General features: G+C 39.0%; 1 protein-coding gene across 3 annotated transcripts in view; it reads left to right on the top strand.

The window, feature by feature from the left end:
• The first annotated feature begins 539 nt into the window (after positions 1 to 539).
• Positions 540 to 21,716, top strand: part of LCLAT1 (lysocardiolipin acyltransferase 1) — a 128,105-nt gene continuing 106,928 nt past the window's right edge. For 2 of the 3 annotated variants that reach the window (XM_065058655.1, XM_065058657.1), the window contains exons 1-2: positions 540 to 746; positions 896 to 988. The gene's annotated coding sequence lies outside the window, so the exon portion shown is untranslated. Of the gene's footprint in view, positions 747 to 895; positions 1,118 to 21,716 lie in introns of all 3 variants that reach the window. The other variant, XM_065058656.1, reaches the window with a different exon arrangement.

Raw genomic sequence — 21,716 nt, 5'->3', positions numbered from 1 at the left:
AGCCTGAATCTCCCCTCCTTTAGTTTAAAAACCATCACCCCTTGTCCTATCACAACACACCCTTCTAAAAAGTCTGTCCCCATCTTTCTTACAAGCCCCTTTTAAGTACTGAAAGGCTGCAATAAGGTCTCCCCAGAGCCTTCTCTTCTCCAGGCTGAACAGCCCCAACTCTCAGCCTGTCCTCACAGCAGAGCTGTTCCAGCCCTCTGATCATCTCTGTGGCTCCTCTGGCCCCTCTCCAACAGCTCCGTGTCTTTCCTGTGCTGAGGGCTCCAGAGCTGGACACAGGACTCCAGGTGGGGTCTCACCAGAGCGGAGCAGAGGGGCAGAATCACCTCCCTCAATCTGCTGGCCACGCTCCTTTTGATGCAGCCCAGGATACGATTGGCTACCTGGGCTGCAAGCACATGTTGCTGCCTCATGCCCAGTCTTTCACTCACCAGCACCGCCAAGTCCTGCTCCGTGTCAGGAGCGGGTGAGGGGGCGGGGCGGGGGGTGCGGCGGCTGCTGCGCCTTTAAGGGAGGCCGGGGCCAGAATCGCTGCCATGGCGACGGCCTGACAGCTGTGACCGGAAGTGATTGGGGGTCAGAGGTCGGCGGTGGCAGCGGGATCATGGCGGCGGCCCTGGAGACGCTGGGCGCCGGTGCAGCCGCGCTCCCCGGGACGGCGGCTCCTTGAGGGGGCGCGGAGCGGAGCCTCCTCCCGCCGTGGCGCCTCCTCCCGCCGCGGCGCTGCCCCGTCTCAGGTGAGGGCGGGCGGGTCCGGGTGCTCCCGTGGCGACTGGGCCGGGCCGCGGCGCTGAGCAGCGGCCCCGGGTCTCCAGCCCGGCCTTGCCGGTGTTTCCTCGCCGAGCTCGCCCTGCCGGGCTCTCACCCGCCTCCCGTTTCCCCGCAGGCATGGTCGCCGCGCTGTAGGAGGACGGGGAGCCGCGGAGATGGAGGAGAGTGCCTGAGCCAGCCCGGGACACGCTCGGTGTGAGCGGAGCGCGTACGTTACCCAAACCCCGTGCCGAGAGAATAACCGGAGGCGTGCTGCTATAATCTCACCCCTCTAGGAAGAGCAGGGTCTCGTGTGATGACTTGTGCATACGCAGAAGCTGATCAGTTTTTGCCAACGGTATCTGGGTGGCTTTTCCTCTTCGCTGTGCCCGTGGTCACTTCTCCCGTTGACACTGGCGCTGTGCCGCTGTCTTGGCTCCATGTGCCCTCTGGCAAAGGGAAACTTTGACCTGAACGGGCCCTGCGTGAGAAGTGCAGGGCGAGTATTGGAACGAGGCGGGTAACTTCTCCCGACTGAGCCGTTCAGAGCGTAACTGAGGCCACAAAGACGATGTGCGCTAAAAATAAATAATAGAATTAAGCTATGTGGGCAACTTCACATTGGTGCTTATGTGTATTCATTGCAATACAGTACTAGGCTGTCACTAGGCTTTTTTTAATCTCTACTTATGCTGGTACACAGAGTGGACTGTAATTGCTTAATGGGTGATGAGTTTTGCTTATTGATTTGTTTATCGATTGCTAAGTATCTCCATATCTCATTTAGTTCATGCTCAATGTCTCCTATTTTGAAGACATCACCCACTCTCTGCTTTTGGACGCCTGCACTTTTCAGTAGTAGTTACCACAGCAATATTTTAATGTTTCTCAAGCACAAACCTGTTCCACTGTAACACAGAGAGAATAACAGATTTTTTTTTTTTCCTTTCTTATTTTACAAATGGGGAAACCAGAATAAGACATACTTTGGCTTTTCTTTGTTTTTAAATTGAATACAGCTATCTGAAATGAGCTAGTTGACTTTTGTAATGAGATTTAATAGTATTATACTCAGAATGCAGAGCTTCAGTGGCAGTTGTACTGTTTGGCTTCTCAGCAGATCAAGGTACAGTTTAACAGTGTGAATACATAGTTTGGTTACTGTGTGGTCTCACTGCTTTGCCATCACTGGTTGCTGCTGCTCTCTTTGTGGTGCATTTAGAGGTTGGATGGTTGCAGGGTCAGTTGATCTAACAGGTTTATGGGGATGGCTTTCTGTCAGGTGGGAGCTATTCTAATGAGTGTTTGATCTGATATGACTGAAAGCTGTTTCTCTTCCTGCACTAATGTAAACCAGCTGTGCGTTAAGTATAATGTGAAACTGCCTTGAGAAACTAAATTTCAAATTGGTAGTTTCCGAGGTTTTAAGTGTACTCTTTATTTTCTGAGAGTTTAGATTAAAAAGAGTCAACCATGTGTAGGGAATATGTTGTAATAGTGAAGGTAGTGTAAGTCTGTGAATGAACTTTCCCATCTTTCCAAAGTCTTTTCTCCATTCACTTCCTGCTAAAAAGCTTCTGTGCTAGAAACAGGGAAGCCTCTTACAAGGCCTTATTTAAACCTCAGAGGGTACACCATGTGTACCCAGTGAGGTGGGAATCCTGAAGGAAAAGTAACTTTGTGTCCTACTGTAAAAGCCAGACTGAAGTTGGCAGAGAAACCATGATTCTGGTATGTTCCAACTCATCAGTCTTGATGAGTTTTGCTTTCATGGGGTTCCCTGCCACCTTGACAGAAGCAATCTGAAAAGAAAATTGAAGTGTCATGAGGCATCATCTTCACATCCACCTGGGGTTTCAGCAGTGTTAGGTTTACATGATCCAGCAGATCCTTTCTCCAGTTGCTCAGCTGGCAGGCTGTCATCTGTTTCATCTGGTCCTGCTGAGTCTTCACTTCTTCACCAGCTATTTTTAATAATGCTAGTCTAAATTCTTAATAACCTGAGCTGTCTCAGGAGCAAATCCTCTTGTCCTTCTGGTTTTCTATTTCTTTCTGTCCAAGACGTCTCCATGTAGAGCTTCTACCTCCTAAACTTTGTTTAAACAATCTCGTTTATCTCCTTTCTTGTCACCTGTCCTTCAGTGTGCTGCTGCCTCTCACTCCTTCCACCTCTGCTTTGCCAAAACCCACCTTTTTCCTTTTGTTGGCTTAATCTTCCATCTTCTTGGGAAATGCAGTGTCTGTGCCTCAGTTTATCCTTTCCTCCTACCTGGTCATCATGTATTTGTGTTTTTCTGTCCTCCTTTCTTTCCTTATTTCATTCTCCTGTTGTCCACTTACAGTCTTGCTAAAGGTTGCCCCTTCCTTGTTCTTTTGTTTCTTCAGGTTGTGATGCTGAGAACACACAGAAAAGATTCCTCATGTTCTGTATCTGGTGCTGAGTTCCATAATCTGGATTAATGTTTTTATTACCTATAGACTGAGATGAGCTGGCTTGTTTGTGTTCCGTATGCAGTGTTTGGTCAGCGCTAGGAGTGGGGAAAATGTAACCTTTTTGAAACAGATTCCTGCTGAATGTGTGCAGAGGCTTGCAGTTTGGTTTTATGTGACTTTTTGTTGACCAGACCAAGAAGTAAATTGCTCCTGAAAAACAATTCTGCATGATAGTTTGTTGTTGCTACTGCAGGGCACAGTGAGATGTGGGATAGCAGTGTTAGGAGGCTTCTTGAAATGTAGACAAAATGTCTATTTTTCCTAGTATTTTTCTCTTAGCTGAACTGGTTTGCTTCTGAACTTGTTTTGCCATAAAAAACTTAATTTCTTGAATTTGATTTGTTTTTATCAAGGTTTCTTGCATGCTTACGGGTTCAAAACTGGAGGAGTCTTTACTCATTAATACAGAATTAATTGCTCTACTAGATTCACACACTATCCTTTCAGGAGTTTGAATAATCAATTTAATTTGACAGCAGGCTTAGTTTTTCAGGGTTGTGTGTGTGTGTGGTTCCCCCTGCCCTGCCCTTGGAATTCCTTGAAACAAAACTGTTTTTAGTCTTGCTGCTTTTAAACATGACTTTTCAAGACGTTGAATTTGTGATACTAAAACTCCTGTCACTTTTGAGGTTTTGATTTTTTTTTTTTTTGGACATCCTTTGGTATAATACCTGCTATTTATTTTATTTCAGGTATCAAGGGAACAGGTATTGCTTTCATTCCAGTGGTTCTGAAAGGTATAGCTTAAACTCAAGTGCTTTCTCATAGAGCTTATGGTGGTTTTGTTTTTCTTTAAGGCACGCAGCATATCTTGTATTGAAAGAAAAATATCTATTAGCTCTCCTCTTTTGGTAGCAGCTTCAGAGGTGCCATTAAGGCTAAATGAATAGATTGCCTAATGTGCCTATATGAAGCTGTTATGTGTATCACCGTACATTGCATGTAGAAAGATAATTCATTTTCCTTGAAAATGCTCTAATCTTTTATAAAATTAGTGTTTGAATTGTGGAAGTATTCCTATAAACTACTGTTCCTCAGACATACTCACTGTTCCTGAGGGCTTTCATCGATGAATGATAAATTGTTTTGTACTCCTTCACCAGATTAGTGAAATGACGTGGCTGGTTATAGTCAGAAAAGTCAAAATATAACCAAACACCCAGGCTTTTACAGGAGAACAAGAAATAGAACATAACCAAGCTGTTCATTTCTCTTGCTAAACCAAAGACAATAACGGGCAGTGCTGGTACTGACAAGTACACACAATTGTGATTTTTTTTTAAACAGGAATGGACTTACTTTGATTTACTGAAATCTGATAATTGAATCAAACTGGTAATAGTTGTTGCAGATCAGGATTTAACTGACTGTTCAGAGTAACTGGTATTTGTTATGTTGTATGTGAATGAACACACAAACCTAAGGTTAGTGTGATTATTTTTGTTTCCTTTTAAGTTTTGAATGGTCAGTATGATGATGATTCCACCCAAATATAAATGTTAATTGTGGAATACGAGAAAATATGCTCTATGACCTTCAAATCTTTTAGGAATGTCCTCTCTGCTGTTAGAAGGTAAAAATTTTACCTTCTTGCTACACATGAGGGCTTGTGTGAAATGTCTCATGTGGCTGTTGATGCAGTCTTAACAGTGATAAAAGTGCTGAGAATCATCTGTTCAGCTTAATCAGCTCCTGGAGCAACAGAAACTGTAGATAAGATCCAAACCCATTTTATTTTCTCAAAGAAAATTATTTGTCTAAGTAATTAATTGCACATCACTTGGTAATTTTGCTCTTAGGTTTCATTATGGTTACTCTTATCTAGTGTTGGCATTGATTTTTTAACATTGATTTTCCCCGATCTCCACACAAGCAATGATCTGCAGCCTGCATTTGTTCAGGTCAAGTATTAGCATTGTGTGTTCGAATTCAGAAGATAATTGCATATCTTGCAAATTACCCAATGGCTGTTTCATCTTGAAACATTTAGGAATCCTTTTTAGTTTCTCGTAATTATAATGTTTTAGTCAGACAGCAATCTAAACTTAAGACAGCACTTTGGCAGTGATATGCTTGTTTTTCTAAAATGAGCACAGTTTCTGTGGTTAAATTTTCCTTTCATTTAAATATAGATTTCAATCAGTGTAGGCCAAACTTTTCCAACGATGTTTAAAATTAGCTGAAGCCATATTTTAAAAAATATGTTCTCTAATGTGATTGAACTTGTGTAGAAAAATGTGTGCAGAAATGAAGGTTTTTAATCTGATTAATGCTTTTGAAGTGTTTTTACAATTTATTTGCAAAAAAGTGTATAGCCTGGCTCAAATATGAGCTGATACTATTATTCTCTTTGTAATAAATACCTCTGAAAGCACTTTGTGCTGTGCTTCTGAAATTTGAAACGTACCTGTGCAGAAAGAAACTGTGAATTCTACTCATCAAGCAGCTAAGTTACGACATCAAACCAAAGCAAAATACTTGCTGTTCTTCCGGACTTCCACACAAGTGTCATTTTGGAGATTACTGTAGTTCTCATTGGTCATCTTGTACTTCGTTAGGCAGGGGATAGTTACCATTTTCAGTTGGTAAGTTGAAGTTGTAAAGAGACATATAGCAAGTGTTAAGCTTTGTCTAGAGCATGTTCAACACTGTATGAATTCTGAAATAGAAGTGGGAATGAGTCTGAGTTGAATCTGTCAGGTGGCCAGTATAACTCCCTGAATTACTGTTAAACATTTGGTCATTTCAATTTCTAGAAAAATACTTTTTAAAAAATCAAAACAGCATCAAAACCCAAACCAAACAAATAAAAACCAAAACAATTCCCCCCTCTGCCAACAACCAACCAAACACAAAAAAATCTGTTACAAATTTTACATCTCTGTTTTTAACCAAATGCAGGAAGAAAGGTCTTTGCTGTACTCAGAAAGTTTTCCAGTTGGCAAAGTGTTCAGAGAGCAAGGGAGTCAATCTCTGAGCAGACCTCTCTTCAGACAGACCATTTCTACTGTTCACAGGTAGAGTAGTTTGCTTTCACAGAAAAAGGTGAGGACAAATGTCACAAAAGGGAGATGAGTCATGTGGATTTCCTTTATATGGAGTGCAGTGTTTTTACATGAGATGTGCTGGTTAGCTTGGATGCACCGTTTCTTTGGTGAAAACCATGTAGAAAAGAAATACTGTCCTAGTTTGGACATGGAACTATGAGAAGTCTGGCTTAGTTTTTTGGATGCTTTATTTTATTATTCAGATGCTAGAAGGACTAGAGCGTTCTAGTTTTTGATACTTGGTCTTAGAGCAATCAAACCTCTGTTCGGCTGATCAGTTCAATTTGTTTTCAAAATCATGTTTGTTACTGTGTTTTTTTTATGGTCTGCTACAATGTAATGGATGTTAGTTTTGACAGAGCTGGAAATACTATAGCAATAGTAAACTTACCAATGGGTGGTAAAGCTTACCTTTTTTCTAATTGCTGCAGCTTGTGCTATTGCTTTCAAGAAACTTCAGTGGAACAAAGACGTGTTAATTTCACACAATGATTTTTCTCATGAACAGGACCAACTCTTACCCAGAACTCAGGTGGGACAGCAGGTATTTCTCAAGCGTTCAGCTTACTGAATAGCAGCTACACATGTTGTACTTATTGAAAAACAACTTTTAACTCTTCTAGTAAGGTAAAGCCAGGAGACAGTGGTGACTGCATGATGATCTTTGAAAGTTAACATTTCAAAGGGAACCAAACTGCCTTCCAGACTCCCGTTACGGTCAGAACTTGGAGCTTGTTCCTAGTTCTGCTGTGTAAATGTTTTAGGTTATGTATCAACTGGACCTCGGAGCCACGTGCTTCAGTCATCACGATGTCCTGCAAAAGACTTCTCGAAGACCAGAACATACAGAAATATTTACCTGTTTAAAACTCTTCACCTATAGAAAACCTCTTTCTCTTGAGTACTATATTTCAGAAAGAGTGAGGTAATATACTCATGCGAAAGTTATTGAGCTGATTTGTAGCATCTGTAAGGTAAGGTTTCCTTTCAGCCTCCTGCATAGACAGTATGTTCTTCTGGTCTTCTCTCTTCTGTCTTCAGTGTGAAAACACCACTAGATCTTTCAACTTCACTAGTGAATTCCCTTAAAAAGAAAACAGTTTTAGCAATTTCTTTCAAGACCTCTGATCTGGGTCACTAGATCTGTCCTTAGGACAGGTGAAAAAGATACACATAATCAGGTTGCTGGCAGTGTAATTAATGTTCTTGGGAATGGCGTGCATTTCACATTTGGAAAGAGGCTGCTGGGTTTGGTTTAATCTCTTAAATAACGGTGGACTGTTTAGGAACATGAAATGTAATGTTCTGGGTATGCTTGATCTTTCTGAACTTTGGGTATAGACCATTTTAGACAAGGATCAGTCTTACTGTGTTTTGTGCTCTCTCCACAAGAGCATAGATTTTTGCACTAGAGTTTCCTTCAAAAATACTTATGCATCAGTCTGATTTACAGAAAGTGTTTTGCAGACTCATCTATTTCTAACCACTAAAAGTGACAAGGGGTGTGTCTCTCCCAAAATTAGGGCTTTGGTCAGAGAATTGTGCTCTTTTATTAGGAACATTGGGTTTAAATTTTCACTTGAATACCAAGTTTTACATAAAATCCTGACAGTTGTCCAGTATTTCCAGTGCTTGCATGGGTCTACTATTCATTACAAACTGGATACGTCATTGTTTTGTTGTAAACGTTTGTATCTTTAGATCCCAGTTTCCAAAATTTACTTAGTGGTTGGTTGGGTTTTTTTTTGGTAATAACTTTCTTTACAGAAAGTTGTTTGTGTTGGGTGGGTTTTTTTTGCCTTACATTGTAGTGAATGTAGACATTCTACTTATTGTGTCTCAGTACTACTCTGAAGAAAGGATCTTGGTCTCTTTCCTAAATATTGAAACGTGTTTAGTTTTGCACCTCTTGGATACAGGGTTAGATGTTGAACAGTGTCAGCTCAACTAAGCAACAAAAAAACCAAAACAAACCCACTTTAAGACAATGCTTGAACTGAACAACACATCTCATTTAGATTTTGACAGTGAGTAAAAGAGCTATGTGTTTATCTTGTCTGCAACCTTAATGGCTTTTGAATGACAAATGCTTGCAAAGATGTTAATGGCTAAACAGCTATATTTTTTGGGTGTTCTGATTACAGTAGGTCATTGAAGGACCTTGAGAGATGTCTGATGTGTGAAATTGAGACAAAGGCTCTGTACTTATGGCAGTATGGAAATTAAACATAAGCAGAAGCAAATGCGTCTTGAGTGGTCACAATACGGATATTGCTAAAATGATTGTTAATAACACAGGAATACGTATTATTTTGTCTAAAGGGAAAGAAGCTAAAATTATAGTTTTTTCCGTTAAAGTAATTGCGGTAGGCTAGTATATTGAAGAACAATATGACATGATATATAGTGCCCTTGTGCAGGAGAATAACTTTGAAAATACACTAATAGCAGTTATTTCTAATTAATAAAAGAATGTTATGAAAAGTTAAGAGGATTTAGTAAGCTTTGATTGTGTCAGTCACATGTTAGTAATGTTTTTCTTATGGTCTGCCTGCTCTTTGTGCCTTTGCAGCTTGGTAGACTGTCACCCTTCCACAGCAGCACTGTTCCCCTCAAGTGGCTATTGCAAATCCTCCCTTCCCTTTTTTCAGGGAAGCTTTAAGTTATTCCCATGTTGCCTGCAGGCCCAGTTGTGTTCAGTCTCTTGTTTCTTTTATATGTAGACAGTGGCAAATAGAGGCTGGCTTTTCTTCTTTGGCTTTATGTAAGGTGTCCATAAAAATCTGCTAAACAAACTGGCAGTGCATATATTATGCATAGATTTATTATCATGAGCACTGGGCATGCAAAATTAAGCTTGCTTTCAGAACAGAAGGTATCATTGTGAGTAGAATGCTGACATGAGTTTGCATGTTAGGAAGAAAGATTACATTTCCTGTCTCCGTCATCTCTCACTGCATCTTGAAATACAGAATTAGCTGAAAAAGGCATATTGAGGACAGGCTTTGCTGAAGTTCAGAAATGTCATTATTTGTAAATGTAAAATAAGCAAACCTTAAAACTTAAGGAAACTGTCTGCTAGCTTTGGATTTTAGTGCAAGGTATTATGTATGTACAGATGATAATGTTTACTAGAAGTGTCTCAAAATTGTACGTTTGCTAGGAGATACCCTCAAAAATAGAAAGTAGTAGTTGCAAAATGTTGTTGTACATGGAGTTCCACAGGCTGCAGAATATTTTAGAATGAAGGTTTTCAGCAATACTGAAAATGATCTGATTTGGCAGAAGAGTAATATTTTAATGAATGTTTATAACATGAGAAGAGGAAAGAGAAATTATCAACAGGTGCTTCTTCATCACTTGAAAACTGCTGTTATTGTTGTAGCTCTCCAGCCATTTAGCTCAATGTTTACAGTCTTTACAGGGATTATATATTAGTGACTTCAGAGAAAATGCCTTTGTTTGTCCTCAATACCCTGTAAAGATACCGATTTCCAGGTTTTTTCTATGTGGGACCTTAGTTCTTCTGCTTGCAACTTGTGTGAGTCTCCTAGCGCTTAAGATCTTGGGATGTGGTGTTAGTGTGGGGGACTGGCCCACCCTTAGCAATTACATGTTTTTTTGTGACATCTGTCCTTTACTCGAGAAAGGTTACAGTGTTCTTTCCTGCCCATTTCTATGTCTTGAATGATCTTAATGTTTGTTGTGACGTTATCAAGAACCTTCATTTCTGATTGGGGAGCTATTCAGTGTAGCTTGTTTCATCATTCTCTTGTTTCTTAATTAGCTGATTGTTTTCTTCTTAACATCTCTCCCATATGCTGAACCCTATAAGAGCTGTCAGATTTCCACCAGACATGTACTGAAGAGCTAGGACATGGAAGTAAAGTTCATGGTGGAATGAGGTCTGGGAAGAAGCAAAGTTGTGGGCAAGTATTTTTCCTTTTTCCAAATGTTAAGCTTCGGCCACATTAATAATATGTCTACAAAACATTATTGGACTGATTTAAAGCAAAACTCTAGAACTGTTATATCCCACATGGCATGAAACATTCCTGCTTTTTTTTTTTTTCATGGTGTATTGACTTGTTACAAAGAAGGGAAATAAATTTTAGAAAGAATGTTATACATAAACCATTTGAGACATTCTCTGTTAAGGAAATACCAGCTGTCAAGAAAGATGCAGCCAATGTTGAGTTATATTAAAAACATTGTAAAGGAAATATTTGTCAAGGAAAAGTGAATTAATTAAAACACTTTAACTATTTTTACTCTAGAAGAAGGTTAGGAAAGTTCTATGTAAGCCTTTTCTAAACACAACCACTATTAAAAGCCACCAATTTATTTTTTCAGAAAGAAGTTAACTTAGGTAAGTTGCTCTAAGTGTAGAATGAAGAAACTTTCTGGCCACAATGCAAACAGGAGGGGAAAAAAGAGTTGGAGTCATTACACCTTATTACCTTCAAATCCTATAAGCTTGCTTTCATTGATTCTTCCTGATGGACAGAATTTATATAAAAAAGAAAATAGGTTACGTTTTAGGATGTTCATATTAATTTTTGTATTTGGAAATCAGTTATTTTATGAACAGTTAATAACACCAGGAGGCATTATTTTGCTCTGAGGAAAACAGCGAAGTGCACATTAAAAGGAACTTGGATCAGGCATGTGAAACATTAGATATGGTAGGATTTACTCTTTCTTTAATCCAGTCTAGCCTGCTGGCTTTAAGGAGTTGTACACTGAATATGTAGATTTACTGTAATGGTTTGAAACATAAGCTTTTGATTTCATTACCTTTGCTCTTTTTCCTAATAATGTGGTGATGCTATCAGATACACCCTGAAATGTAGCAAATATGGAAACAGTTATGTCTATTACCTTTCTACATAATGCTCTTTTTTAATGTAAAGAGGTTGAAGGGCTACTTAGATGTTATGGTTATGTGAACTACTTGATTATTGGTTTTTTTTGTTGCTGTTTTTAGAAAGCTTAAATATTGAATATGGCAATGTTAGGTCTTAGTCTGTGTAAGATATCCTAGCTTTTAGTTATAATTATTTTCTGGAAACTCATGAAGATCAGTGTGTTTTCTTTTGTTCCTTGAAAATATGACAATTTCATTTCTCAAGTTACATGATTGCTATTAGAGATGAGCAGCTGTTGTTGCCTAAAATTCTCTTCACGCTAGTCTCACAATTTTAGGTTTCGTTAAAATACCGACAGAAACCTAAGTACCAAATGATATATAGCCTAAATTTTTTCATGTCCCTGACATCTCTGCATTTGAATTGACAGTCTGTAACACGTAAGATTTTTTTCCCCTTAAAAACCTTACTGTTCTGCATGGCTTGTGTTTTAGGAATGCCTTAAAGATTTAAGGAATGTGGTCTGTAGAACCCATTTTACTTGTTGCGCATGCTTGGTGTTGTGTACTGAACTGAATAAAGGATTGAAGATAATAATGTGAAGGTTTATTTAGTTAAATACCGCTCTGAATAACTGGGTTTTGCTTTTTACTTGATGAGCAAGATATGCAACATTGTTATTAACAATAATTATGATCCTTGCGTTGAATAGTCAGGTTTGAAGCTGGACACCTATAAAATAGAGAATGCAAGGCTTTCACAGCTGCAACTGAAGCTAATAGAAGTTGTGAATTGTGCTTGTGATGTAGTGCACATTGACAAATATTCTGAAAAAAATAGTCTGGAAACATTCCAGATTACACAGACACAATTCATATACCTTGTGCTATAGATCTTGAGTAATAAAAATATAAAAAAGATCTGTTGTGGAAATAAATTACTGACTTATAACACTTTCAGATAGTAGTATAGTGAGCATAATATGGAGGAAAAAGAAATTTTAAAAGGTTGTTTTTGTCCTAGGATTTCAATGGTTTAGGCTAATTTTAGCACTGTAGTGTAAAAAGGAGAGAAAGAAATGCAAAGTGCTTTCTTGCTGTTAACCCTGGATGACGAAGTATGTGCGATGGGTGAGGCAGGGTTCCTGTTTGAAGAACAAAAAACAGAGAAAAAGCCAAACCAAAACAAACCCAAAAACTATCAAACACTCCGAAACAAACAAAAGGCCAACCAAACCCAAACCAACCAAAGAAACAAACAAAACCCAAACCAACCAAACAAAAAACCCAAACCAACCAAACAAAACCGAAAAAAAACAGCCAGGAAGGAAGAAACAGTCTCCATTCTAGTGTGTTATAATTTCTGTATGTTTGATTTTGCAGCTTCAGTATCCCAGTAGTTTTTTGAGTGTAATATGAAGGTAACAGTTCCCTACCAGTGTGCTGGGTGGTGCTGAATTCTCTTGATCTTCTAGCTTTGAATGCAGCAAACTGTAATTATGCTGGGGATGACCCCTTACTTAAGGCGATGTTCTCCCTCGTGTAAATTCTGGTGGTGCTGTATCTGGCCTGAATACTTTTGAGGCTGAAACTAGCTATTTATTGTATGTCATGCTTTCACAGAATCACTTCATCTGTAGCCTGAGACAATGCTTTGCTGGCAATCTGTTCTATTGTATGCAAAATGATAGATATCAGAGATCAGTGCAGACTCCAAAGAGGAGTAACTAGAATGAGTTCCTGAATATAGTATCAAGGCCACTAATCATGTCAGGGCTAAAAAAAAAATCTGTCAGTATTCCAAGGTATTTCTACAAAGCAGTTAACAATCGTGAATGATTCTGCAGTTTGAGTGAATATGCAGATCCTGCTTTATGCCTTTCACTTAAATCTAGCTTTTGTCCAGAACGAAGTAGTTCTTCGTGTGTTTACAATATGCGTGATTGTGCATACGGTAATTGTTCCAAGGAGAAGAGGAGAATTGCATCTTCTAATTTGTCAGTTCACATGTTGAAATATTCTTTATTGTAACTCTTGTGAAAATTGAATTAGCCATTGAGGACCACTTTTTTCACTTTCAGTCTGATGATTCTGCAATCGAGATGAAGGATGTTGATCATGATGCCTTTCCTCTGAGAAATTAATACTGAACCATTGTGCATTGATTGACTTTTACTGTCTAATTGGTGATAGACAGGTTTGCTCAATCTTAGTTGGCTTTCACAGTGAAGTTAAGCCTAAAAATGTTCTTAAGAGTTATTAGATCTGAATATATCTTAGTCTTGCATGATATTTAAAATGACACAAAGCTTATTTGATGAACTGGTAGACATCTTTACAAGTGGGTAACTTGGAGAGATGCATTTTGAATGAGATGCAAAGCTTGGTTTCATCCTAGTTTGCCTTATCTCATGGTCAGTTAGGTCTTTTCTTCAGCTTTTGATTCAGGACACAGTAATCATCTTTATGGATATAGCTGATGGCAAATACAATTAATGTGGAGAATTCCCTACCAGTGAGAAATAATACTCCTCTATGCAATTTTAAAATAAGAACTTTGGGGGAAAAATATGCTATCACTACAAAGTATATTTCTGTTACCTGTCCTGCATAATAGAAAGTGACTAAATTACATTATGAAAATTTATAACGACTTTACCAAAATTGCAGGTTGTAGATCTTCTTTAATAGGCCATCATGCGGCTGAATTGAGCTGGTTCTTAATGTACAGAAAAATCTACTTTTAGTTTAAAAGGGTCAGTTATGATATATCTTAATGTAATTTTCCATCTACATGCTTGATATCATTATCTGACAACACAGAAGCTAGAGATAGAAAGTTATAAAGAGAAATTATTTGACTACATTAAGTGTTATGGGAAAATGGATAGATGAGTCCCATTAGCTATGTTGTGTTGAACTGCAGCCAGCCATTTTGAAATATTTTGAAATATTTTAAATCCCTACCATTCCTGAACAGCTGGAAGAGGATCCTTTTCTGATATTCTTTCTAAAAGGGATTATTATTTATTTTTGTTGTAGTTTGGTGTAAGAATTCCGGTGAAGTGTCAGGAAATGATTACGTTTTTCCTTAGTGACTAATGCAGTCAAACCCAATTTGAGACTTGGAATCTGTTACCAATAAAAAAGGCTTATGATTATGCTGTTACATGTTTTAGATTACTCTAAATTTTGTATTTCCAGTAAAATACCTAAAATCAGTATGTCATAAACTATTTAGCTATACACGTTAATTGTATTTCTTGGATAGAGACTCCTGTAAGAGCAATCTTGTGCAGATCTGGTTTTGCAAGTCTTTGTTCGGTTCGTTACACTTGTGTTGATGCTTTTCCATTTCCAAACCCCTTCAAAGTTTCCAGTTTATCAACACTTTGAGATGTAGAAAGTGATTGGTCTGGGTGTCTTTGTGCTGTTTGAAGATAACATGTGTCTGTAGCCGCTGCCAGGCTGAAGCCTGAAGCAATGGCAGAACATTTGTGCTGAGTTAACTAGAATGGCTTGATCTACTTTATTTCTTGCACTGTCACCATTAATCTCGTTCTTCTTTGCCACAGTGTTAGTTATTAAAAATTCTGAAGTCTTAGGAAATGCTTATCAAATAACTTCTCACTCTGTCTGTTATATCATTTTTGCATACTGCAGACTACTGTAAATTGCTTTGACAAGCACTATGAAAAAATAACGGCTATATAAGTGAAAAGGATCTTTCAGTTGTGGTTCATGTCTTCTGGTTTAACTAGATGTTTGGTATTGAGTCCTCTTACCAAAATGTGGAAAAATGTTGGAAAATCAGTGAACTGTTTTGTTTTGGAATATGTTTATTTTTTCCTAAAGTAATTTGAACTATTTTAGGCCATACGGTGACAAAGAACTACTGAGGCTTTATACAAGTTATAAAAAGTTTTAAAATTTGAAATGGCTCACTTGTTTCCCTCATTTTTGGCAATGATTAGAATGAAAATGTCATCTTTATTTTCTTGATCTTCGTGTTTTGTCTTTTAATCTGTTAGTTTTTCCTCGTAGCCTTGCAATATTGCAAAACAACATTTTAAGCTTATTTATTTGCTTCCTGAAGGTTAAAATGTTTGAAATGGAGCTGACAACTGATGAATTTTTAAGTGACTTTATAATCTATCAATATTGCAGCTAATAGGGAGGTGTTTCCAGAAGCATTTGCCTAATTCAGAGTTTCTTAAAATTTGACCTTAATAATTCTGGTTTGAGTGAGGACCCAGAACCAAAGGAATTATTCTACTAGTGGTTAAAGATGGAAACCCCCTCATGCTGAATTTGGAGAGCTATAAACTCTCTTTCTCCTTGTTGTGGAAATCCTGGGTAGCAGCTAAAGGGACACTTGGGGACTTCACCTCCCAGCTAATAAGGACTCTCTAGACCGGCGGTGTCGAACTCATTTCCACCGGGGCCCACATCAGCCTCATGGTTGCCTTCAAAGTGCCTGATGTAGGAGTAGTTACATTTATACAGTCCTAAAATTACATTTGTCCCTTTGAAGGCAACCGTGAGGCTGATGTGGCCCCCAGTGGAAATGAGTTTGACACCCCTGGTCTAGATACTTCCGTGAATTTTTAGTGTAGAGACCCTGCACAAACACATTTTAGAGATACTGGAGAGAGTTCAGTGAAGGGCCAGAAGGCAATGAAGGGAATGGAGATCTGACACGTGAAAAAAGGCTGAGAGAGCTGGGGCTGTTCAGTCTGGAGGAGGCTCGGGGAGTGGGATCTGATCGGTGTCTCTAAACACCTGAAGGGAGGGTGTGAAGAGGACGGGTCCAGGCTCTGCTCAGTGGTGCCCAGGGACAGGACCAGAGACCATGGGCATGAACTGAAACACATCAGAAACCACTTTTTACTGGGAGGGTCAGTGAGCGCAGGCGCAGATTGCCCAAGGAGGTTATGGAATCTCCTCCAGAGATATTTGCGAGCTGACTAGACTCAGTCCTGGGGAGCCGGCTGTAGGTGGTCCTGCTTGAGCAGCAGCATAGGACCAGGTGACCTCCAGACACCACTTCCAACTGCGGCTATTCTGTGGGATTTCGGTGTGCAAATGTCATATGGTCTTTATTGGTTTGAGATCACCCATAGGTGATTCACAGGGAAAGATGATTCTCCATAAAACAGAAGATACCTTATTCCTTTAAAGCTCCCATCAGCTTCTGAGGAGATAACTACTTAGTTGAAAGTAGGTTGCAAAATAAGGGGTGTTATTTGGGAAATAAGGTTCCTTTCCTTTTTGAAGTCTTAGAAAGCATGTGAATAGAGAACTAAAGTGGTAGTTTTAGTTGCTGTTGGAGCAATTTAAATGTATGTTGTAACTAAGCCACCATAGGAAAATAGTTTTCTTTTTGGGGGAGGAAGGACAGAAGCCCTTGCCGTGTACTCTTTTTGCTATAGCCTGTTTCTACTCTTGCAATGGTCTTGCACTATAAGAAGAGAGAGAAGCACTTCAAACAAAGGAAAATGTGGTTAAGCCGCAAAAAAAAAATACAAAGTTTCAAGAACATACATAGTATCAAAACCAATTTATCTCATTCTTGATTTTGCTTTCATTTTGAGATGGCATCGTAAAGAAAATTTAAAAATGACAGTATCAGGTGATGGAAACCTGCTTGTCATTTTTGTAATGAAAATGCTTGCATTTTGAAATACTTATTAATTTTCACAAGTTTGGAGTGGCTCTAAATTCAGTGACTTCAAAATGTGCCTGTGCATAGTAATTGGCCTTCTTATTTCACGCTTTGTTGTTAAATGAAACATTTTTATTGGCACAAAAATATTTGCCCCACCTATTTTCATTTGCTAGTGGTGGGAAGGGTAACATTAAAGGCTGTTTAAAATATCTGAAGTGAGTTCTGGGGTCATTCCTCACCTGTTGTTTATTTTTGTTCATGTGAGAACAGTGAAAAGTAATCAGCTTGGTGAGGTTGTATCATCTAAGTAGTTGTTTTGGAGTCCAACATCACTGTGTCCTGCGAGGTGTAGATTCAAACGAGAGATTTGGCTGGCTTCTTCAAGCAAAACTTGGGACTTCTGGGATAGTGAACAGTGAATGTTGGCCATAAAGGTCACTTCTTAGCTTTAAAGTAACCTAGAGTACATTGTACTGAATTAATGGAACAAGAGACTGTAAATACAGAAAATCTTTGATTAACTTCTTCTTTTCGAAGAGTCTTGACCTTTATTGAGTTTCTCTAGCTGACATTTTTAGAAGACTTTTAGTACTATTTCCTTTTGTTATAAAGGGTGGGGTTTTTTTTGTACATTTGCTCCCACATATTTCATTGTTATCTTCTCTGCCACTTGATTTTCAGCATCTACATTTCATATCAGCATCATTACTGTGGTGGTGTCATGATGTAGTGCTTTTTTATACAAAATTTTAGGAATGCAATTCTGTAATTAGATGTTAGCTTTGTAAGCAAAAGAAAAATAAAGCAAATGAGGGAAACAAATCAAAAATAGCAAAGCTGATAAGCACCTACAAAAACATTTGAAAGACAGCATAATATATTCAAATCAGGAGTAAATCACACAGGATCACATCGTGTATCTTTCTATTTTTAGTTTTGAAATTATTAGCTGCATTTTCTATTTAAAGCTAATGACAGACTTAATGCAAGCGAATCATAGTGTTGCATTGTTATTGTATCAAATAATGATTGTCGGTTGTGTTTCTTATAGTCTTCATATTTTAGAGGGGAAAAAAATCCCTCTGTGCTCTGGAAGTTGCTCAGACATTTCATAGTCTGTGGTGATGATGAATAAATTGTACTATAAATAACGCGGGCAACAGGAATACATATTTTTGTTTTGTTAGACTAGACTTATGCAGTTGGCATCTTTCTTTCCTCTTCTTTACACACCTGTGGTGTTAGAGAGCAATGTAGGCTGTGTAAGATTACAGATAAATTTTTTACAAGGAGTAACTGAAAACTTGATGTTTTCACATGACTCTTCATACTGGTTCTACTGTCCAAGCTGGTGGCTCCCAGCTGTTCTTTGAAGGTCATGCCAGCTGTGCTTGTTAATATGGCTGTGTCCTTCCTTTCCCAGTTCCTATCCTGCTGTTGCTGCAGCAGAATTGCAACTTCTTCCAACAGTTAAAGGCTGATTAAATCTTAGTAGTTGGCACCCTGGATGTCTGGTTAGCTCAATGAGATCTTCCTGGCTTGGAGAGACAGCTTCTCAAGAGGGTCCCTTGCTCTGCAATGCCTGTCTGAACAAACTCCAGACATAAGATCTAATTTTCTTGTTACTACTTTCTTCCTCTTCAATATTGTGTTCCATGAAGCCTTTAAGTTGTTTTACACAATCTGAGGTGCTCTTCACAGCTAACAATGCTTTCTAGTAAGATATTCCACAAAATGGAAACTTCTTCTTAGAACAAGATACAGAGCTTAGACTTCTAAATTTTTAGTTTAAAGATTTCAGGAGGGGGTAGATTGTGGTGATGAGAATCACTGGTGGTTTGACATTAAGAAGGTTACAGGCTTTTAATCATCTCACTTCCAAGTGATGACCTGTTGTGATATAGTTGAGTGAGACTGAGGGTGGGATCTGAACCTTTTTTGCTCAAATGGACAAGTTGTCTGGTTGCTGCCAATCCTTTTCCTTTGTAGATTTGAATACTCAGCAACAGTGAAGAAGGCTTTAACGATTGCTGATAGAACAAAGGGTTTAGGTCTGTTTATATAGAAGACAAGATCAGCCTGCTAATGAATGAGTAACATTGAGAAGGATATAAGCCCATGTATTTTATGGCTTAAGATAAATGTTAACAGAGGCTAAGAATAAACTTGCCATCACTGCCTAGTGCAGGCTTTCTTCCTGCACCTTCTGATGAAGAACATCGTTCAAGACGCTGTTAGACAGGATGAGTGGGTGGACTACTGCTGATTCAGTTTGGCAATTCCTGAGTTTTTTCCACTGGTCATTTCTTTTTTCAACACCATACAAGATAACAAAGTCTCTTAGGTCAAGACACTGTAAATATTCATTCTGCATAAATGTTGTTATGTTAAACACAAGTCAGATCTGAGTTTATAGAATCCTTTCTTTCTTCAGCCTGGGCAACTTTCCAATTTTCTGAGGGCAAGCAGCCCAGCAAACACTCCTTCAGACAATTCCTCATCTTTCTCCTTTTTCCAGAATGAAAATCCAAAAATATCAGCGATGGGGGCCAAAATAACAAAGGAAAAGTGGGTGTTGCCACTTCTTGCCAGGTTTTTGTAAATGTTCCCTTCCTTCCCTGTCCCAGAATAATAACAAAATTTCCCAAAGAATCCACAAAATAAACCAGACTCCTTTTCAGCCTCTGATCTAATTCAGAGTAGATGCCATAACAAAAATGCTAGGGAACACGTACTGTAAAGCATATACTTTTTATCTGACTGTTACAGTTTTATTCCTCATCTGTTAAGAATGCAAGAAATTCTAGGGCAACTGCTGGCTCCTTGATGATGCTCGGCTGTTATTCTTGTTTCTAGAGTATCAAGTGGGCTGATGCTAATTGCCACTCTTGTTAGTGAGGAATCTTAATTGGGGCATGAGTGGATAGATTCTGTACTATAAGACGGACTGGAGTGAAATACTGTTACAAAGAGCTGGGGAGCCAGGGGATACAAGCTCCAGAGAGTGATCTTGGGCTAGAGGTTCTCTGATCCGTGCCTGTTTGTTCCTCCTTTGGCTTCAGTGACACGGTCAGAAGTACTAAGTGGGGTTGAGGGGCTTTGGTAAGTGGTGACATCCAGGAATCAGTGTTTAGCAGACCAGAGGTGGGGTTAGAAACAAAGGCTGTGCTGGCAGAACGAGTTAATAGAGCTGAAGGGCCAAAGACCACTGCTGAGAAACAGGATCAGAAACCAGGATGAATGACAGCAAGAGGGAAAGGAAGCAGGGTTTTTTAGAGCAATAATCAGGATGTTACCTGCAGCTACAGAACAGCTGTTTGGGTTTCTTCTATAACAGATGTGTGTGGCAACCATTAACTGAGTTCACAAGGCCATTCCTTTGACTTATGGAATGCTAGTGGCTGGCTGCAGCTCGTCTGTCTTAAATCACATGTGCTGCTGTTTTCTACAGGTCATTCTTATTTTAGTTGAAATAATTGGAGTTACAATGAATTCATTATTGTGAGACCTTAAAGAGTGTTTGGGATTTTTTCCAAAAGTGTTTTATATCAACAAGTCATTGAACTTAATCATGTTTATATGTGTGATAGGAAAGAACAATTTCTTCATGGGTGCTTTTACTAGAGGAAGCTTTGCTGCTTGAGTTCATGCATTCAAACTCTGCGAGATTGCTGCCTTTTGATCTGTCAGATCTACACGATTGACCTGTATAATGTAATGACTATGTATGAACTGTGCCATGACACATTCAAAGAGCTAATAATTCATTCTTTGAAACCATTTCTACCCGTGTGAGTCATGGTGGGACTTGTCACCTCCCCAGAATGTTTCCCCAAGGGGCAAGTATCTGTGAAGTATTTCCAGGTCAGTGACTGTGAGACTGGAATTCCCAAACCAGCGGGAACAGCTACCCAAACTGAGACATAGTCTGGAATCTGAGGACCACATCTGTATAAGAAAAGAGCTTGTTAGTTCCTGTGCTTCTCCTTCTGTTTTGATTGCTAATATAGTTTCTGTGGTTTTTATTTTGGAAAGTGCAAATGCTAGAAAACTTGATTCATCGAGGCCAGGCAATGTCTCTTTAGAAAATGACTGGAAAACCATACTTGTTGTAGAGACAAACACAATGTAATTTCAGTAGCAGAATCCCTTTGTGAGTCTCCTGGAAACAAATGTTTTGCATGAGGACGCAATTTTTCTTGTTCTGAATTAATTCGAACAGTTTACCCTGAAGACTCTATTTGTGGTAAACATTTCTCGAGAAAGCCTTTGCTTGAGTGCTGTTCAGAATCCAGATTGAATCTGAGTGCTGTTTAGAAGCTGCGAAGGCTGTAAGCATGTGAACTGGCAAATGCATCGAGCAGAGCACTGTGCCTCAGTCTTCTGAGTAGCTGGGAAGATCTGAGTCCTATAGAGCTGCCAGCTGATGTTTCCATCTGTTCTCCAAACTGTTGTGCTCTTCATAAAAAAGTATGTTGACCTGGAACAGCAACACAGCTTGCTTTCCTTTATTTAATTAGGTGGTGAGTTAAGATATTTACAGAGGAAAGAAGATAATTTGCTTAAGTAAAACCAATTGACCAATAGAGGTATTGAGGACCTCTCTTCATCTATAGAGACTTTTTTTTCCCGTTCTGTGTATAAACAATCCCAAGTATTTGGTTTCTCTAGTGCAGGAGCAAAGACAGAAGGCTCACTCAGTGTCAGGGAGGGAACTTAGACATAAATTCAAATGGCCTTATTGGGACTTTGACACATTTTCTTTCCAGCTGATTGAGAACATAGCCACGAGAAGAACGTGCTTGGGAATTTTCCACCTGCCCGTCTGACGTAGGACAAGAAAGAAACCATTCATTTCCTGACAGCATGTCTGAAAACTGGA

The sequence above is a fragment of the Columba livia genome, chromosome 3 (assembly GCF_036013475.1).
Source record: "Columba livia isolate bColLiv1 breed racing homer chromosome 3, bColLiv1.pat.W.v2, whole genome shotgun sequence".
NCBI lineage: Eukaryota > Metazoa > Chordata > Aves > Columbiformes > Columbidae > Columba > Columba livia.
This window is presented reverse-complemented; position numbering and strand designations above follow the sequence as displayed.